Here is a 10,705-nt window from a genome sequence, read left to right as displayed (position 1 = left end):
CCAGTCGACCAGACTCTTCCAGATCTGCCAGTCGACCAGACTCTTCCAGATCTGCCAGTCGACCAGACTCTTCCAGATCTGCCAGTCGTCCAGACTCTTCCAGATCTGCCAGTCGTCCAGACTCTTCCAGATCTGCCAGTCGACCAGACTCTTCCAGATCTGCCAGTCGACCAGACTCTTCCAGATCTGCCAGTCGACCAGATTCTCCCAGATCCGCCAGTCGACCAGATTCTCCCAGATCCGCCAGTCGACCAGATTCTCCCAGATCCGCCAGTCGACCAGATTCTCCCAGATCCGCCAGTCGACCAGATTCTCCCAGATCCGCCAGTCGACCAGATTCTCCCAGATCCGCCAGTCGACCAGATTCTCCCAGATCCGCCAGTCGACCAGATTCTCCCAGATCCGCCAGTCGACCAGATTCTCCCAGATCTGCTAGTCGACCAGGATCTGCTGAAACCGCCAGCCAGCCAGGTTCTGGTAGTTTCTACTACCTGCCTGGGCTTCCTCTCAGTGCTGAGCTTCTTCTCAGTGCTGAGCTTCCTCTCAGTGCTGAGCTACCCATCTGTCCCGAGTTACCTCTGTCCCGAGCTGTCCCTCTGTCCCATGTTATCATTGTGGTGGGTAACCTATTTAGGGACGTTTAGGAGGGGGATTAAAACTGTCATGGAGTGGGGTCCACGTCCAGCGCCAGAGCCGCCACCGCGGACAGATGCCCACCCAGACCCTCCCCTATAGGTTCAGGTTTTGCGGCCGGAGTCCGCACCTTGGGGGGGGGGTACTGTCACGCCCTGACCATAGTTTACTTTGTATTTTCTATGTTTTGATTGGTCAGGGTGTGATCTGAGTGGGCATTCTATGTTTCATGTCTTGTTTGTCTATTTCTATGTTCAGCCTGATATGGTTCTCAGTCAGAGGCAGGTGTTCGTCATTGTCTCTGATTGGGAACCATATTTAGGTAGCCTGGGTTTCACTGTGTGTTTGTGGGTGATTGTTCCTGTCTATGTGTTTTTCACCAGATAGGCTGTTTAGGTTTTCGTTACGTTCTTCACGTTCTTTATTTTGTAGTGTTTGCATTGATTCGTGTTTTACGTTTGTTCATTAAAACATGGATCGCAATCTACACGCTGCATTTTGGTCCGACTCTCCTTCGCATCAAGAAAACCGTTACAGGAAATGTATTTAATCAATTTTAGACATTTTAGAATAAAGCTGTAATGTAACAAAATGTGGAAAAAGGGAAGGGATCTGAATACTTTCCAAATGCACTTGGCATGGGTCCTCAGATCTTCAAAAGGTTCTACAGCTGCCTAATCGAGAGCATGGTTGCATCACTGTCTGGTATGACAACTGCTCGGCCTCTGATCGCAAGGCACTACAGAGAGTAGTGCGTACGGCCCAGTACATCACTGGGGCCAAGCTTCCTGCCATCCAGGACCTCTATACCAGTTGGTGTTCTATTTCTATTTCTACTTTTTTTTATTTTTATTGTTATTATTTTTTTAGGTATTTTTCTTAACACTGCATTGTTGGTTAAGGGCTTGAAAGTAAGCATTTCCCTGTAAGGTGAACCTGTTGTATTCGGTGCATGTGACAAATACAATTTGATTTGATTTTGATTTGATGTGAATTATGCCTGTTTGATTTTTTTAAATGCCCCCCCCAAAAAATCGAAGAATAAATAAAAAATATGTAATTATGTAGCCTGCCTCAAAGGAAATATTTGTTTATCTCATTTGGAGCACATTGTTATTGTGAAGACTGACACCACATCCTTGCACATCCTTCCTTATCTTCTGAAGCTATTTCAAAATCTAATTTACTATGTTTCCAATTCAGAGACTCATATGGATTGGGTTTAAAGTGGGTAGATGTTTGCTGGCTTTCCAAGTGGGATGCGATGCGGCCTGGTTTGATTGGTTTGTCAGAATTCTTTAGCTAAGTGAATCTCAGGAAACGTTGTTCCGTTCCAAGTACTTGATCGCTAGAAAAAGCATGCAATATAAGTATATTGCTACAACAAGTCTGGGGTTGATAAGGAAAACAAATTAAATCAACAAGATAAACTGTGGGAGATATTGTCTCTGATGGACTTGAAGGTCAATTAGACCATCCTTAACCACTTAGTCAGGGACCCTTTCACAGTAACTTAACCTAAATCCCATTGACTGCCCCTTGTTACTGTACTGTTGATGTACTACATTTAAGCTTGAATCTATATGCCATTACAATAGCGGACTGTAGGCTTCAACTTCATTTAACTGCTTGGCTGAACTGCTATGAAATAATTAGACCCAATTATGTCATTCAAGACATGACCTAGCCTTAAGCGACAAAGCCTCCAGTAAAGAGACTATTTCAACAGTCAGTCAACTCTTACATATTAGGGTCTGATATTAAATATGAATCAAAAAGACGGGTGTGTAATTAATACGATATTTTATCAGCTATATTGGCATGCCTTTCAACTGGTACAAAAATCCATGAGAAGTGGTCAGTTTTATGAAGTGGCACTGCCTGAAACAGATTCTCTCTCTATAGCCAGAGTGGAACAGACAGAGGACCCACAGGAAGACCTGATCCAGGCTGGAAACCAGGTAGAATTTCACCCCCTCCTCTTTGAAGTAACAGAGACGGATTCAGACCCCTTATTATCCTGATACCATCTACACTTAGACATGTAAGTTAGCGATTCAAATCTATGGGGACAGATTGGATTGCGTTAAATAGTGCCATTTTATAGTTTTCTCAGGCTCTCCTGACTTTCTCAAACGGGCGCCGCTAACAATGAGGAACAGAGCTGAACATTCAGTAGCAAAGACTGGCTGGGAAAAATATAGCCCTTTTTGACAGATCGTTTTTTGGGGTCGATGTTTTCATCATTCACTATGACGTGGTGGGTCTTTAGGACCAATCTAGCAGACATGATATGGACAGAGGGTTCAAACACAAATCACATAGTGTGAGAGTATTACAGAAGATTTGTTATGAATTATGTGCTTCATAAATATACTTTGTGTCCAGATGAAAACATTGGCTAACGTCACACAGTATGACCGCAGTAAGGGTTGACTGACAATGTGTATTAATGATGTTACACTGTATCTACCTCTGTGATTGTTTCCACGGTTTCCCTAAGCAGCTTGGAGGGGAAATCACATATCTGGTGTTTCAAAATATCCAACAAATTGTTCTCTTGTGTGACAAAAAGTGTTTTCATCAAGGATAATCAGACAGCAGACTACCAGAGAGGTAGTTGAAAACCTGACAGCCAGGGGGAAAGGAGGGGGAAGGGCATTTTATTAAGTGAGATGATAATCGGATTGTAGAAACAACCATGTAGGAAATGGGATTCAAAGGAATTTTTCGATTATGACTTAAGTTCTGTTTTGTTAGTTTTTAACCCTGTCGATAGGATTTATTTCACTAGAGGGACTCTGTGAAGTTTTATGTTATTCTTTATCACTCTATATCACTTTCTTTTTTACAGTGATGGATAATCCTGCTAGCTCACAACATTGAGTAACATGAGTGGTTCTGGAGACGCAGCCATAAACTAGAATCAGAACTGACCATAACTTAATGACTTATAGAACCTATGCATGTGTGTATTCCTAGAAGTGCTACTTCTACTCCAAACAATTGTGTAAATGTGCTTGTGAAAGCGATGTACTGCCATGTGTTGTCATTCTACACCAATGAATTTAGCACAGTGTGGTACAGAACAGATGTCCTCTCTCTCTCTGGTATCCCCCCTGTCCTGCCCCTCCCTCCATCCCCTCCCCCAGAGTGCCTGCAATGTATCCCATGGTTTGTTTGGCCTCTCTCTCCCAGCCGTCTTGGGGATGTTAGCGACACTCTGACGTGTCTGTAATGCAGGTATAGAAGTTACGCAAGATCTGAACCATATTCCTGTGGATGAATAAGGTCAAAAGGCTGAAGTCCAAAAACACCACAACAAAAACCAGCAGTGTTGATTAAATAAAGTGTCAAATGTATTGATAACAAAAGTTGGACTCTTACGATAGAGCTCCATCCTTAAAGGCTCCACCCGTCACTGAGCAGTGTCAGGGTCTTGAGAGACATGCATGACATTTCTTTGGCAGCAGTGGAAATGGCTTTAGCATGACCACCAAAACACAAGCTGTTTGATAGGTAGGGAAAGGACCGGAGATCAGGCTTTTGTCTGGCAATGTGAAAAGGAAATTAAACAACAAACGAACCAGACATGAGACCTAGATTCTTTGAAGGGTGAAATCGACTCACACACGGAAGGTCTTTTTCAGTTTTTAAAAGCGTAGTAATTGACTTGTTTATAAAGTAATATATGTGGAGTGGAGTGTCTGTCTGTCCACATCTTTGTTGCTGAGTATCTCAACTCCGTCCATACATCTGTACTGAGTTGAGTTGCGATGAGTGTCGGCGGAGTGTACCGCCGACTACATCGAGTAATAAGTCGATACTGGTTGTTTAATGCCAACCATGTACCTATGTTTGTCCTGTGTAACTGAAAGCTTTTCTTTCGGTGCTGAAATCCGTAGTTATTTATAAAAGTAGCATTTTACGTGACCTCTGGTTGTTAATTAACTTCTTATGGCTGCAGGGGCAGTATTGAGTAGCTTGGATGAAAGGTGCCCAGAGGTGCCCAGAGTAAACTGCCTGCTCTTCAGTCCCAGTTGCTAATATATGCATAGTATTATTAGTATTGGATAGAAAACACTCTGAAGTTTCTAAAACTGTTTGAATGATGTCTGTGAGTATAACAGAACTCATATGGCAGGCAAAAACCTGAGAAGAAATCCAAACAGGAAATGGGAAATCTGAGGTTAGTCGATTTTCAACCCAGACCCTATTGAATACACAGTGGGATATTGGTTATGTTGCACTTCCTAAGGCTTCCACTAGATTTCACCCACCTTTAGAAACTTGTTTGAGGATTCTACTGTGAAGTGGGACCGAATGAGAGAGGAATGAGTCAGAGGTCTACCAGCAGTCACGCGCTGGTCACGTGCATTTCACATGAGAGGTAGCTGCGTTCCTTTGCTTTTCTGAAGAAAAAGGAATTCTCCGGTTGGAATATTATTGAAGTTTTATGTGAAAAACATCCTAAAGATTGATTCCGTACATCGTTTGACATGTTTCTACGGACAGTAACGGAACTTTTTGACATTTCGCCTGCAACTAGGGAACGCGCTTCATGACTTTGGATTTGTTTACCAAACGTGCTTACAAAAGTAGGTCTTTGGACAAAAATTATGTACATTATCGAACAAATCAAACATTTAATGTGGAACTGGGATTCCTGGGAGTGCATTCTGATGAAGATTATCAAAGGTAAGTGAATATTTATAATGTTATATCGGATTTCTGTTGACTCCAACATGGTGGATATCTCTATTTGTTTTCTGAGCGCCTTTCTCAGATAATTGCTGGTTTGCTTTTTCCGTAAGGCTTTTTTAAAATCTGACACAGCTTTTGCATTAAGGAGAAGTGTATCTATATTTCCTTTTCTAACAATTGTATTTTCATCAACATTTATAATGAGTGTTTCTGTAAAATGATGTGGCTCTCTGCAATATCACCGGATGTTTTTGGAACTAGTGAACATAATGCGCCAATGTATACTGAGATCTTTTGATATTAATATGCACTTTATCAAACAAAACATACATGTATTGTGTAACATGAAGTCCTATGAGTGTCATCTGATGAAGATCATCAAAGGTTAGTGATTAATTTTATCTCTATGTGTGCTTTTTGTGACTCCTCTCTGTCTGGAAAAATGGCTGTGTTTTTCTGTGGCTTGGCTCTGACCTAACATAATCGTTTGTGGTGCTTTCGCTGTAAAGCCTATTTGCAATCAAACACTTTGGTGGGATTAACAACAAGATTACCTTTAAAATGGTATAAGATACATGTATGTTTGAGGAATTTTTATTATGAGATTTCTGTTGTTTGAATTTGGCGCTCTGCACTTTCACTGGCTGTTGTCATATCAATCCCGTTAACGGGATTGCAGCCCTAAGAAGTTTTAACAGTGAAGGAGTAGCCCGTCTTTGCACGGCTGATCATTTTTATCAAAAACTATGGATTCACTCTATAACAACTAGGACAAGCACAGGTACACAGTAAACATTAAAGAATGGATATGTATAAAACAGTGGCGGTCGGTGAGATTTAAGATGAGGGAGGAAGATTTTATTTTTTTATGCGCATGGCCTTATTTCTATTACAGCATATTGGATGACTGTCATTCATATTCCATTCACCCAGCACAATGCCACGTTGTTAGGTTTAGGCTACTACATGATGCTCAAATGTTTCCTACACCCATCATGCTACAACCTAACCAATGAATGAAAGTTTACAATGTAGGTACACAAGTCAATATCATTTTTTTTGTAATCAAGGTGATAGACAGTGACCAATTCAAGACTGCCTTGCACATGCTTGCCTGCATCTAGCAGATCTAGGGTGTAATCATTAGTCCAACAGTTACAAAATAAAATGTATATTGGACAAACCTTCATGTTATAACCACTAACCTCTACACACAGCCTACATCGTTGTCGCCATATTAGCTTATGTCATAGTCAACATAGCTACTAAAAATAATGTGTTAGTAAACCCGCTACAATCATGCAGTACAGTGTACAGTCAGAAAGCAGTTTAGCAGTTACACTGGTGGGCCCCAGTGGCAATAGATTAATAAAACCAAAAGCTTAACTTAATTTGGAAGAGTTCCAGTGTTGGAGAGTCATAACCGGCTAGCTAACATAGCATCCCTCTGTGTTTGAGCCAGGTTTTTGAGTAGGCTAAACTAGCTAGCTGCATTCGCTAGTGCTTCTCCTTCATTTTGTAAAATAATAATTTGTTCAAAACTGTTCAGCTATTGTCTTTCTCTTTGAGTCATCAATTCACCACATTTTTGCTGCAGTGCTAGCTAACTGTAGCTTATGCTTTCAGTACTATATTTATGATCTGATCCTTTGATTGGGTGGACAACAAATCAGTTCATTCTGTAAATACTCTGATAGGTTGGAGGACGTCCTACGGAAGTTGTCATAATTACTGTGTAAGTTTATGGAAGGGGATATTTTTGGTATTTGGTATTTTATTAGGATCCCCATTAGCTGTTGCATAAGCAGCAGCTACTCTTCCATGCAATAAGGGCTCTACATAATACTGTATGTTTTCTTGAATTTGTTGGGGACTATGAAAAGGCCCCTGGTGGCATGTCTGGTGGGATAAGAAATGATGATTGTGTGTCAGAGAACCATAAGGCTCCTAGGTTTTGTATTGAAGTCAATGTACTCAGAGGAGGACAGCAAATAGCTGTCCTCCGGCTACACCATGGTGCTACCTACAGAGTGCTGTTGAGGCTAAGACCAAGTCCATATTATGGCAAGAACAGCTCAAATAAGCAAAGAGAAACGAAAGTCCATCTTTACTTTAACAACTTTGAAAGTTTCTTCAAGTGCAGTCACAAAAACCATCAAAAACCACTACATGATGAAATTGGCTCTCATGAGGACCGCCACAGGAAAGGAAGACCCAGAGTTACCTCTGCTGCAGAGGACAAGTTCATTAGAGTTACCAGCCTCAGAAATTGCAGCCCAAATAAATGTTTCACAGAGTTCAAGTAACAGACACATCTCAACATCAACTGTTTTAAAGGCTCCTAACCAACTGTGCTATTTTGTTGTTTGTTCTCACGTTGTTTGGAACTCATTTTGTACATAATGTTGCGACTACCATCTCTTATGACCGAAAAGAGCTTCTGGCCATTAGAACAGCGATTACTCACCTCGAACTGGACAAAAAAAATGTATTTAATGAGTTTGACATGAAGGATATACCGCTTTGTCAAGACAAGGCCAAAATCCCTGTCATCAGCATGAAGAAAAGATGGAGGAAAACGGGGAGGAGGGCGGGATGCCTTGTAAGAATTCGCTGACGAGTAGGTAAACCACCACTTCCCTCCGTACTATTGGCCAACGTGCAAACATTGGAAATCAAACTGGATGATCTACGATTAAGATTATACTACCAACGGGACATTAAAAACTGTAATATCTTATGATTCACCAAGACGTGGCTGAATGACGACAAGGAAAATAAAGAGTTGCCTGGCTTCTCCGTGCATCAACAGGACAAAGCAGCTATGTCTGGTAAGACGAGGGGCGGGGGTGTGTGTCTATTTGTCAATAACTGCTGGTGCACATTGTCTAATATGAAGAAGTCTTGAGTTATTGCTCCCCTGAGGATGAATAACTCATGATAAGCTGTAGACAACACTATCTACCAAGAGTTCTCATCTATATTACTCATAGCCATCTATTTACCACCACAAACCGATGCTGGCACTAAGACCGCAATCAACGAGCTGTATAAGGCCATAAGTAAACAAGAAAATGCTCATCCAGAAGATGCTGATCCCAAATTTCCACCATCATGTCACATGTGCAACCAGATGGGAAAAAAAACTCTGGACCACCTTTACTCCACACACAGAGACGCATACAAAGCTCTCCCTCGCCCTCCATTTGGTAAATCTGACCATAATTATATCCTCCTGATTCTTGCTTACAAGCAAAAACCAAAGCAGGAAGTATCTGTGACTCACTCAATATGGAAGTGGTCAGATGACGCGGATGCTACGCTACAGGACTGTTTTGCTAGCACAGACTGGAATATGTTCCGGGAATCATCCAAGGGCATTGAGGAGTACACCTCCACAGTCACAGTCATAAGTGCATTGACAACGTCGTCCCCACAGTGACCGTACATACATTTTCCAACCAAAAGCCATGGATTACAGGCAACATCTGCACCGAGCTAAAGGCTAGAGCTACCGCTTTCAAGGAGCGGGAACCTAATTTGGACGCTTATAAGAAATTGCGCTATGCCACCAGAAGAAGTATCAAACAGGCAATGTGTCAATACAGGACTAAGATCGAATCCTACTATACCGGCTCTGACTCTCGTCGGATGTGGCAGGGATTGAAAAATATTAAAGACTACAAATGGAAACCCAGACGACCTAAATGCCATTTATGCTCGCTTCGAGGCAAGCAACATTGAAGCAAGCTTGAGAGCAACAGCTGTTCCGGGCGACTGTGTGATCCATAGACCATGTGAGCAAGAACTTCAAACAGGTCAACATTCACAAAGCTGCGGGGCCAGACAGATTACCATGACGTGTGCTCAAAGCATGCGCAGACCAATTGGCAAGTGTCTTCACTGATATTTTCAACCTCTCCCTGACTGGGTCTGTAATACCTACATGTTTCAAATAGACCACCCTGGTCCCTGTGCCCAAGAAAGCGAAGGTAACCTGCCTAAATGACTAGCGCACCGTAGCACTCACATCAGTAGCCCTGAAGTGATTTGAAAGGCTGGTCATGGCTCACAGCAACTCCATCATGCCGGAAACCTTAGATCCACTTCAATTCGCATACCGCACAACAGATCTCCAGATGATGCAATCTCAATCTCACTCCACACTGCCTTTTCACACCGGGACAAAAGGAACACATATGTGAGAATGCTGTTCATTGGCTACAGTGCAGCATTCAACACCATATTGCCCACAAAGCTCATCACTAAGCTAAGGACCCTGGGACTAAACACCTCTTTCTGCAGCTGGATCCCGGACATCCTGACGAGCCGCCCCAAGTGGTAAGAGTAGGCAACAACACATCTGCCATGCTGATCCTTAACACGGGGGCCCCTCAGTGATGCGTGCTTAGTCCTGTACCCCCTGTTCTTCCATGACTGCGCGGCCAAGCACGACTCCAACACCATCATTAAGTTTGCTGACGACACAACAGTGATCACCAACATTGATGAGACGGCTTATAGGGAGGAGGTCAGAGACCTGGCAGTGGGGTGCCAGGACAGCAACCTCTCCCTCAATGTGAGCAAGACAAAGGAGCTGATCGTGGAAAAGAAGGGCCGAACATCCCCCCCATTAACATTGAGGGATAGACATTGACGGGGCTGTAGTGGAGCGGGTCGAGCGTTTCAAGTTCCTTGGTGTCCACATCACCAGTGAACTATCATGGTCCAAACACACCAAGACGGTTGTGAAGAGGGCACGACAACACCTTTTCCCCTCAGGATACTGAAAGGATTTGACATGGGTCCCCAGATCCTCAATAAGTTATATAGCTGCACCATCGAGAGCATCCTGACCGGTTGCCGTCACCGTCTGGTATGGCAACTGCTTGGCATCTGACTGTAAGGCGCTACAGAGGGTAGTGCGTACGGCCCAGTACATCACTGGGGCCAAGCTTCCTGACATCCATGACCTGCATACTAGGTGGTGTCAGAGGAAGGCCCAAAAAATTACCAAAGACTCCAGTCACCCAAGTCATAGACTGTTCTCTCTGCTACTGCACGGCAAGCGGTACCGGATCGTCAGGTCTAGGACCAAAAGGCTCCTTAACAGCTTCTACACCGAAGCCATAAAACTGTTGAACAATTAATCAAATGGCCACCCGGACTATTTACATTGTTATTTTCTTGTGTTGCCTTTTTAAAACTTTAGTTTATTTAGTAAATATTTTCTTAACTCTATTTCTTGAACTGCATTATTCTTTAAGGGCTTGTAAAGAAAGCATTTCACGGTAAGGTCTACACTTGTCTGACAAAAATATGATTTTTTACAAATATATATACATTCAGAGGAGACTGCGTGAATCAG

Source organism: Oncorhynchus clarkii, chromosome 12, assembly GCF_045791955.1.
Source record: "Oncorhynchus clarkii lewisi isolate Uvic-CL-2024 chromosome 12, UVic_Ocla_1.0, whole genome shotgun sequence".
In the NCBI taxonomy this organism is placed as follows: Eukaryota; Metazoa; Chordata; class Actinopteri; order Salmoniformes; family Salmonidae; genus Oncorhynchus; species Oncorhynchus clarkii.
Note: the sequence above shows the minus strand (reverse complement) of the source record.